Source organism: Ptychodera flava, chromosome 3 (assembly GCF_041260155.1).
Source record: "Ptychodera flava strain L36383 chromosome 3, AS_Pfla_20210202, whole genome shotgun sequence".
Classification (NCBI taxonomy): Eukaryota; Metazoa; Hemichordata; class Enteropneusta; family Ptychoderidae; genus Ptychodera; species Ptychodera flava.
The window spans coordinates 29,625,407-29,636,010 of NC_091930.1; the positions used below are offsets into that span (position 1 = coordinate 29,625,407).

A 10,604-nucleotide genomic window follows, 5' to 3' on the forward strand; every position below is an offset into this window, starting at 1 on the left:
CCAAAATCGGTCGCGACGATACACTGTATGTTAAGAATAACTCGATATTTGATATTGAACAATTTGATTGCCATCTTCGATTTTCGGCATTCATGATATGTCTTTCATGAATGGTTATTCCATTTGTGTAATACAAATATTAATCTTTTGACGTTTAAAGCTGGTCACATACACAGACATCGGTCTCATACATTGAGATATGACTGTGTGTTGAATTTTGTTCTACAAGTCAGGGATCGCACAGGTCAGTCTTTGAAAGAAATTAATTCATCGAACCTACACGACAAAGAACACCAAACCAAATCTTAAGGCACCCCATGCTGTAAGATTTTGTCTTTGTCTCTGTAAGATTTTGTCTTGTCATATCATGGCGGCCATCTTGGCGGCAATCTTGAATATTTGAATATTGAATCTAGATTCGAATTTAATGCGCTTTTAAGATACGGCACGGTCAGGAACCATTGCAGTTTCAAATTTGGGCAGTTTTGCACTTGGGCACTTGAGTATGCACAGCTCAAAATCACATTCAAATTTTCTCTTACATTGCATAACTATAAGAAACGAAGACGTTTTGTGAATGAGATAACTTACTGTCATCATTCGATTTGACGTATTATTCCGTCCATCAAGTGCAACATGCTGAGGTGAATTGTGATAAAGTTTCTCAACAGTGGTTTCTGGTGATGGAAATGAGTTTAAATAGTATTTTGTTATTTGTAGGCAGGCAGAAGTTAAGCACAGCCTACGATAATCATAATCATTCCTTCATGTGCGAAAATGGCGCTCTGAACAAACGTAGCTGAACTGTTACATGCAAAGTCTCCCATATGCTTACATATACCATCTCACAATACTTTCCAAAACGTACAGCAGTATTATGATCACACATACTCTTGAAAAATAGAAAGTCAGCCTGGTTTCGTAGATGAATTTACTGTTGTTCATCTATTTGCAAACTGTCTAAGTATCGACTAATCTTAGACTGTAACTGAAGTGGCAATTCTTTAAAGAATATACAGCTGAGCAGACAACGTTAAAAGCCTTCCTGAAATATATCCTGTATCATTACCATTGACTATTCTATGGTTTCCCTTTTCTTATTTGTCATGTGAACAGCATTCAAGAAGACTATAGTAAGTTTCCTTAGATGATCCTACCCTTATTGATGATAAAAGTCTCCAAAAAAACGATACTGTCGGCACGGAACCCTGTTTAGAAATGTACATTTCACAAAGGTACTGGCTAACCATTTACAACTAAACATTAACTTCACTAAATTAAAATCTGTCTCTTGAAAGGTAAAAGGACAATTACCTACCTTCAAACCGACTGAGATCGATCCCTTCGGATAAACCTTCCGGTTCCTGTCGGTCATTCAAAGTATTTGCAGTTATTTCAGCATATGCACTGGTCTCTGGACTTTAAAAAAATGTTGATCTGAATTAGTAAAGTATTTTATCCGTTAGTATAATACATAATACATTATCATACATGCTATGCCTGTATCGCCATTCTCCAATTGTTTAGACTGTACTGATATGAACCCGTATTTTAACTAGTGAAAATAAGAACTAGATTTACACTGTAACCGAACTACTTACAGCTACGCGTACGCGTGGCCTTCGCTGGTATGTTGATATAAATGTAAAAACAGCTGAGCGAATAAGACTTGTGACACTCCGAAACGTCATTGTGATTATGGTCAAAATTTGTTGTTTGCAGTCACCAAAAACATACAAACGAACACATTGGAAATTGTATGTTTTGCCGACCCCTGTCATGATCGTTCACGGCTGGTCCCATAGGTCATACGGTGGAGTGTTTTCATGTCGTCTACGCTACTTAACTTCGGAAGATTAAGGTCCCGGCTGACAGTGCATCATAATGGAACAGCTATACGACAATTTTCCTGTTGACGAGTTTTAGTATCTAGGTGGTGAATTACATCGTTTACAGCCATAAATGAGCCACAAATCCAACTGCACTGAAAATACTCGCAACAGACAAGGTGCACATTATATTTCCGATTTGTACCTGTCAGTGAGATTCACAGGGCATGATCGGGGCCGGTGCGGGTGTCGGATACAATGTAAAGATACTAGGGAAAGCCAAACTTTAGTTTAGGTTGTCAGAGAAGTTTAGTTCTTTTTAGGCAAGCAACGAGCAGACGATGTAAATACCTTTGAAATGTTTCTTTTTCGTATAGCAACAAAATCACGAACGAGTTACGACGCTACAGCTTACAGTGTACTGACTTCACGTTTCCTAGTCCGCTCAAATTCCTTTCTAAGCTGATAAATTTGACATATTTGACGTCGAAGGACATGTATAATTCCTGATGATAAACTGACTGGTACGGCTATTTAATCCACTGTACATTCATAAATGACGCAAAGCTGTATGCTCTAACTCTATGCTCGAGTTTGAAATCGAACGCTGGCGCGGAGCGAGTACTTAGACCCGATATCGATTTTGGTTGGCCTCATAACTTTCGCGAATGGATGAGATTATGATTCAAAACACGTAAACACACTCCTTTTATACACTCCAGCCTATGTTTTACTTCCAGCGCCATTTTAAGCTCAAAATGAATCTTCTTCAAATGGTGAAAACATGTTTCGACATCTTAATGTTTAAACTGTTCGCTTTTAAAGTGTGCATTAAACCCTCCATTGAAGTGGAATGGCCCAACAGCGGAATGATATCAAAAAGTGATACGGTTATCATCACTCCTTAGCAACCAACTTTTTATGAGTACATTGAGGAGCAAGCAAGGTCGAATTCAGTTGATTTCGTCTCTAATTCCGGAACGTTCGTAGGAAAACAGTCATAACCAAAGCATGCATGTATGATAAAGGGGTTATTACACGACGTTTGGGCGATACCGCGTCGTATTCTCGTGATGTGTCTGCATTTTCACTCGTTGCTGGGCAACTCGTCAAAATACGGACACACCACTCGAATACGACGCGGTATCGCCCAAACTTCGTGTAATAACCCCTAAATAGCAGTATTAATATCAATTATGATTTCAGAGTAAATAACGTAACTTACCTTGTATTGACATAGTCTGTAAGGAAAACAAAACACAAAGGTGGTTTTAGGTGTGTTTTTCTGCAATGGATATAGACAGGCAAATGTTCTTCACTTTTTGGTGCCAATTCCTCTTTTTAACGTTATATTGCCCTAGTAAGCTACATGGAATGGACAAACATTGTACGGGTTGAATCTATTGATTCTCCGAGAAACCGAACAAACAACTTTGATTCATGATTTTGACCGAGTGACAGATTTATATTATTTTTGCAAGAGTTCATTTTTTCTGAAAAGAGATTGATATCACACATATCATAAAGTTTTACGGTTTAGATCTCCAAATGTCACAGTTTCCCCCCCCTTTATCAGCATTGGTAAATACGAGCGTATGCAGTCAGTAATCTGTTCTGACACGATAGAGATAGTTCAGTCTTTTTCATCTTACATTTGCCAAGGTCAAGTCTGTAATTTTCACTCGAATTCATAAATTGCCTGATCTATGAGGACACATATTTCCATATCTTTTCATTCGTACAGAAAGCACCCAATGTGTTTTAAATTGTGGACGCCTTGTTACAGATACATTGTCATGTCCTAAGGCCTTTTCAGGCTTCACGTGCTAATGCCCCCTATTTACCTACCTGTGTTGCTATTTTGAATCTTGGTCCCACGTTTGTTGTAGAATAGAACCCCAAGAACAATGCCAACGATTAGAACCAAAACGATGACGCTACATGAAACACCCAGGCTGATAGCAATAATTTCTGAATTCGAACCTGTGAAACAACAAAGTACTCATGAGGAGTTATCAGATGAGAAAAAGTCTTGTTATACACAAATTCCGTACGACAAATGCTGATAATTATAATATGCTCAGCTTGAATCTTGCCATCGGATCCGCATTGACAGGAGCCAGGGTTACACTCTCAACAAGAAGAGATTTGTAATATATGGAAGCTCGCGCAAAATTCAAACTCCACCTGGACGGCTTAACACGCTATCATGTCGGACAACCCTACCGCTTGAGGTTGATTTTGTTTGTTAAATATTAGTCTTTAGTAGTTTTTACAGAACAACGCTTCTGAAGGGACTGTGATTGCGTGTATTCTATTCCTTTTTCACAGCTATTTCTGTGAATGAAGGGCAAACACGCTGCTCATCGTAGCAATACAGTTGTCAGCAAAATTAATATATTATTTGACAGTTTACACAATTACAAAACGTACGTGTAAAATGTTCCCCGGGTCACCTATATAACTTATATATCGTGTAATCTATGGACAGTGTTGGTTACCAAAAAATGTAAATTCGATTTGAAATTACAGAATTTTGCATGTTTCCTAAAGGTGTTGTAGAGTAACGATCAGAATAGTATGAGTAAACCGCTAAGTAAATATACATATGCACTCCTTGTTTTCATAAGTGTGAGTGTTACCTTTTCAGAGTTGAAAAGCGTGGTATTGACCAGAGCTCGAAAACTGTCAATATTGGATTATTGTAAATTATGCAGTTACAATTTTTTCAAAAATATATAATAATCACACAACGAGTAGATAACGACTGAACCACTACAAAATCGTACTTAAAAAGGGTTTGTACTAATTTACCCGGCTTGACTATTTCCATCGTTTGTTCATCATCAGGAGGTATGTTATTCGATGCCTTACAAGTGTACGTCCCGTAATACGACTCAACGGCAACGGTGATAGTTAGATTGCTCGTGACCAATTCTTTGCTTGTACTGCCTTCCATTGTAATCCCTATATTTGCTTCATCACCAGTGATGGGATTATCATTGTGGTCGAACCAAGTTATTGTAGGTGTTGGCAATCCATGTGCCATACAAGACATAGGCACAGAGTCACCTTGAGCTACCTCGACTATAATTTCCTTGGAGACGATTTCAGGTGGATCTGGAAGGCAAGACATTTCTATTATTCTGCTGCAGGATCAGGTTCAATTTAAGCTTCAAGCAGTGTTGGTGGGGGGGGGGGCGCTAATCATTTACCAGTACTGCTATTATCAGCTATACAGATTTGGTGGCATCTAGGTCATAGCTGTAAGCCTTATTAATGCTAAACTATATAAATGTAGGTCATACGTCAGCCAAGGTCATCCTCGTCAGGCATCGTATTTCAGTGGTCAATGTCGTTATCACTATCAGAGGATAGTGAATTCAAGATCCGGTAAATCAACACTAACAGACTCACTAGTGTCGGAGGATGGTGAGTTACAGACTCTATCACGGTGTTGTGCCCTTGAGTAAGGGTCTTAGCTCCTCACTGCTCCATTTGGCACTGAATAATGGGTACCTCATCCTGTAATAGGGCAATTCATGTTGAATGATTGATCGAAAGAAATGATAATAGTAAAATAATTTTTTTGAAAAAAAATTGTTGCATACGGATCAATATACAGAAAACATCAAACCCCTAGCTCCTCTTGATTGCTGACATACACGGGCCAGTGCTAGAGAAGTGGACGAAATATCACAGGATGATAAGTTCGAGTCCTGGCATTGCTATAGTGTTGTGTCCTTGAGCATTGCTTCCCCCCATTCAGGAGTGATGAGTACATGGTAGGACAGTGGTTTCAATGTGGGCATTTACCTCTGCTGTGCTGACCGTCTGCACATGCGGGCTGTTGTTTGTTCCAGGGAGTTGAGTGGTATCAAATTAGGTCCAGTGACCAGGGCTAATAATAATTGTGAAGCGCATTGATATGTACGCTATATGAGAACCCATTCTTCTCATTATTATCAGAAGTAGGTTAAAGTTCATTTAAGGTCATCCCAAATTTTTGAAGAAACAATCAAATTATGTGTGCCCTACTGGTTAATATCCAAGATAAACCAAACCTCCAGTAATTTTGGTGTTTAGAGACGTTTAAGTAGGTCAAATTGGACTCTTAGCCATTTGAAAATGTTGGCCAAGAAATTGGTACCGTACTTGTTCAGTTGAGCTGAATTAGTTTGTTGGTTCTGATGCAGTCGTTTATCGTCAATTTTGCGTAAATGCCAATATAGCAAGCGACCCATGAGATCGATCTAAATGCATTGCACAAACGAGAAAATACACGCACTAATGATAATGTGGTAAAACTATCAGTTTAAATTCTGTCTCCATTTAGAAAAGAAGAGTTTTGAAAATTATTTGATGGTTCTCATTCATTTTTCGTAAATGACGAGATCGATCAAAATGCCTTATGCAACTTGTGTGAAGTCACATTAATGATGTCATGAATACGATTCAATCCATACGGTCTGTTAATTCTGTGAAACACATTATAGATTTAATCGGATTTTCCGAAAATCTAAAAAGGCAGCCGAGGTCACATTCCCGCTGGTGATTTTGTTTGAAAACTTTTTTAGTTGAAATAAAATCAAGATCAGCATAAAAAATTAAGTGTATTTGCATTGTAGAAAAGTCACTTGATTTTGCAAGTATCCAGTCTGACCGATGACTTATGTGACCAATCAAGATTTTAAGGTTCAGGTGCACTGATACTTATACGTACCTAATAACCCTGCAAGTTTTGGAAGTTTACATTTGACGGTTTTAAGTTGTAGCTCGAAAAAGTGTTACGAAAGAAGAAAAGGAACAATTTACAATAGGGGCCTAAGCCAGGTTAACTTTGGTTCCTAATAATGAAGTAAGCAGTGTTGTATCTTCGTTTGGGATAAAACGTCACACAGTGATATAACATCAGCCGTGCACGCGCTGCATACTGACAGCCGCCTTGTGTCAAGGGTAGCTGCCATGGCCAAAAAAAAATGCTGCAGCAGCGCGCTGAATGGTCGCCCTCAGTAAACTGTTCATATGTAGCAAGCAAGACTGCAACGGTATCAACACCTTTGGTGAAGAGGGGTAACTTCAAAATATCCTTAACAAAACCCATCTTCTATGAACGGTAAACTTTCACCTTGTTGACATTGCAAATAAAGCTGCGCGAGCCTATGGGCAAGCAAGACTGCAAACGGTATCAACACCTTTGGTGAAGAGGGGTAACTTCAAAATATCCTTAACAAAACCCATCTTCTATGAACGGTAAACTTTCACCTTGTTGACATTGCAAATAAAGCTGCGCGAGCCTATGGGCTCAGTCCTAGTGTGATATGAGCAATACTTAAGTTGTTTTAATGCGCTGTAGTGACATTTTACAAACCTACTGACTTACATTGGACTGTGAGTTTTGTAACACCGCTGTCAGTTGCGTTATTATCATCATAGAACACATTTGTAGCAGTACAGGTGTAATTGCCCGAATCGGATTGATTCGCTCTGTTGATGACATAAGTACGTTCAAGTGAAAGTAAATAACCATTTCTTGTCCACTGATAAAACGACGGCGATGGATTCGAATCTACTTCACAAGAGATTTTGACATCTAAGTCATGTTCGACACAAAACACCGTCTGTTCTTTTACAGTAGGCGAATCTGCAAGATAATAATTGGAGAAACAATTTATTCGTGAGAAACAATCTATTTTCACGACCTCCCATAATATGTCAATTGTGCAGATACAGGTATACATAAACAACCGTAAATATCGATGACTTCCAGTTTGGTTAGGACTGACCGCCGCCATGAAAATACTTTTGTCAACAGAGCTCAAAGACTTTGCATGTTATGTGCACATTTTACGGTACTACTTGATGGTGTGTTCTGTATGATTCCATAAAGTGACATTTATTATAATTCCATTTTTAAAGGATCGTTTTAAAATGAAGATTGCCAGTAATGGCTTACCTTGCTCCCTGCCACTTGTTCAATATTGAAGAAATGCCACAAGTCTCGGCCGTTATGGCGCCAAGCTTTGCCAATGTCTTACGTAATTAAAACATACATCAACATACCTTGCAAATTAATTAATCTTTAAGAGAATACAAATAAGGGTTGCATAGAAATCATAGAAGTTAACAATTGCAACAAACACAATGCGGAACTAATCACAAGCATTTGACTCACACTGGACGTCAATAAAAATATGTTTTTTCCCGGTTCCAGTCGAGTTGTCCCAAAACGTATTATTCACAATACAGATGTAATCACTATCTTCGTTTCGTTCAACAGATGTAAAATTTAACCATACACCATCGGCGGTTGAATAGTGCCAGGCAATCGAGTCCACCTCTGGCTTAGAGTCCACTATGCAAAGGACACTGAAATCGTCCCCCTCGATGACCTTCCTTGATTCGTGTAGACCATAAAGGCGGAGTTCAATAACCGGGTTATCTGATAAACGGAATTACGATAGTTTAATTTATGGAGATGTCGCCTTATTAGCTTCCTCCTCTAATACAAACGATATTGACTCTGAGGGCGGGGATATCGCGGAAAATGCTTTAGAGGCTCCCACTGTGAATGTTTCCCACCAAACTTTACACTGATGTAAGGGGTGTATCATGATACATTGGCGTGAATTTATTTGGGATATATCCTAGAAGACAACACAAAAGGGGTCTGCGAAACTCCTTAGCCACAAATAAACGATTAACTTTTTATATTATTGTCTGAATACATGGGTTTATGTGCCCGGGAGCAGGTGGGAATTTGACAGACGGCAAGAGGGCAAATTGTCTCCAGCTGCGAGGGCACATAAACCCATGTATTCAGGCAATAATATTTTATTACATGCCTCTTCACAGTTAATGATAAACGATATTTAGTTACATGCAGGGCATTCTCAAACAATTTCACCATTATCGACTGGCATCAAACAGACTTTGACAAAAGTTAAAATAACAGTGCACGGATATTTTACATAAAGCGTTAAGCGTCTACTTTGACGTCAAAAGGCTCCACTGGACCGGGTAACCATGGAAACTGGTCTATACATCGTTCACCTGCCGGCTAACATCCCGGATGACCCCATTCAAATTAATACACTGCTTTACACTCACATCGAGGCATGTAAAAAAGGTATCGCAGGAACGAAATGTAAAATACAAGTGCTCACACTGGACGTCGAGCGAAATTGAATCGTTTCCTTGCGCTTTCGAATCATCCCAAAATCTGTTTGTTGCGATGCAAGTGTATACCCCGCTTTCTTCTCTCTTAACATCAGAAAGATAAAGTTCAGGGCCTGTGTTAATTTCATCTCCTCTTTGATTTCTCCAAGAGAAGTTGGCTGCTGGATTTGCGACAGAAGAACAAATGCCGTTGTATGCGCGTCCTTCGACAACTCTGCCATCACTTTCGTCATTGATTGAAGCAACTGGAGGGTCTGGAAGAAAGAGAATTTATCAAAATGTCCGCCAATAAACACATCACATTTCATCTGCTAAATGAAATAAATTCATACAATTGTTGGCATTTAACGACTAAATGTATTGAGTTTAGTACATTTGCCAGAACAGTATACGTAAGCTGTAAATGGGACTCTATCACTTTCGTGCCATACTAGATAGCTGTGTGCTGGTAAAAATTAGGAAACTAATAATGTGTGTCATCGCGATAACTGTGCTACTTTGATTCACATATTTTTGGTTACTTATTTTAGTTTCGAGGTACATATAGGGTATCACCATTTAAATAAACAAAGCGTCTCTCCGAGTATACCACTGACATTTGATGTTATATTAAAAAGAGGCTCATAAGGTTTGTCATGTCTTAATCTTGTACATAAGAGGAAGACGACTCCAACGTAATGCAGATTCATCAATTGCCATTGGCTCGTTAGTTTACTGGTAAAAGTATAGCTTTCCAATATCAACTTCCAGAGAAAGGTGCCGTCGTTTCTAGGTTTTAATGTTCAATGTCTTGCCTATTCCCGTGAACATAATAAAGCTGCTGTTATTTTTTGTCTATCCTCGTGATCCGAATCCATGAAACTATTGTGCTTTTACTTACAATAACTTAAGGCGACTCCTATAGAAAATGCATCGCGCAAAATAGTAAAAGTTTAACCATCATTCTAGACAGATGGATGTTCAACGTTTTCTTATATCACATCGCGCGGCTGTTGATGTTAGGATAGGATATTGTGATCCCCTACATACGTTTTATATCCAAAAACAAGTCCAATATCTACAAGTAGTAGACAAAAAAACTGATGAAGTTTACGGAAAAGTTCTTCAGTATCATGGTAATCCTAATATTAATATCGAATAATTGTTATGACATGAACAAGGCCCTTCGCGCAGATTGAATTCGAATAAATAAGTATTTCAGAAAAAAACAAAAACAAAAAAAAAACACCAAAAAAAAACCATTATATTAAAAGGTCTGTTTCTTACACTCTACGTTGATATTCATGATAGCAGTACCGGCTCCGGTGCGTCCATCCCAGAAAGTGTTTGTTGCAACACACGTATAATCGCCTGACTGTTTCCTCCTCACGTCTTTGAACTTCACCATTCCACCCGAAGAAACAATACGACTACTATCGAACCATGTTATGTTGTTGTAAGGTGGATTAGAATCCAGGACCTCACACTCGGCTTCAAACGAATGACCTTCAATGACCCTTCCTGTTGAACTAGCATTGCCTGTAATTGTCACTTTTACCTCCGGAATATCTATCGGAAAATATCATTAAAAAATTAAAGAACGCACAACTGTAAACA

The 10,604-nt window shown here is 38.6% G+C and overlaps 1 long non-coding RNA gene across 1 annotated transcript; it reads right to left on the reverse strand.

Annotated features, from left to right (window-relative positions):
- Nucleotides 1-1,324: 1,324 nt before the first annotated feature.
- LOC139126094 (uncharacterized) lies at nt 1,325-3,783 on the reverse strand. The gene is made up of 3 exons (XR_011550466.1): nt 3,678-3,783; nt 3,055-3,070; nt 1,325-1,419 (listed from the first exon to the last, which is right to left on the reverse strand). It is a non-coding gene; the product is annotated as an uncharacterized lncRNA (long non-coding RNA).
- Nucleotides 3,784-10,604: the final 6,821 nt, after the last annotated feature.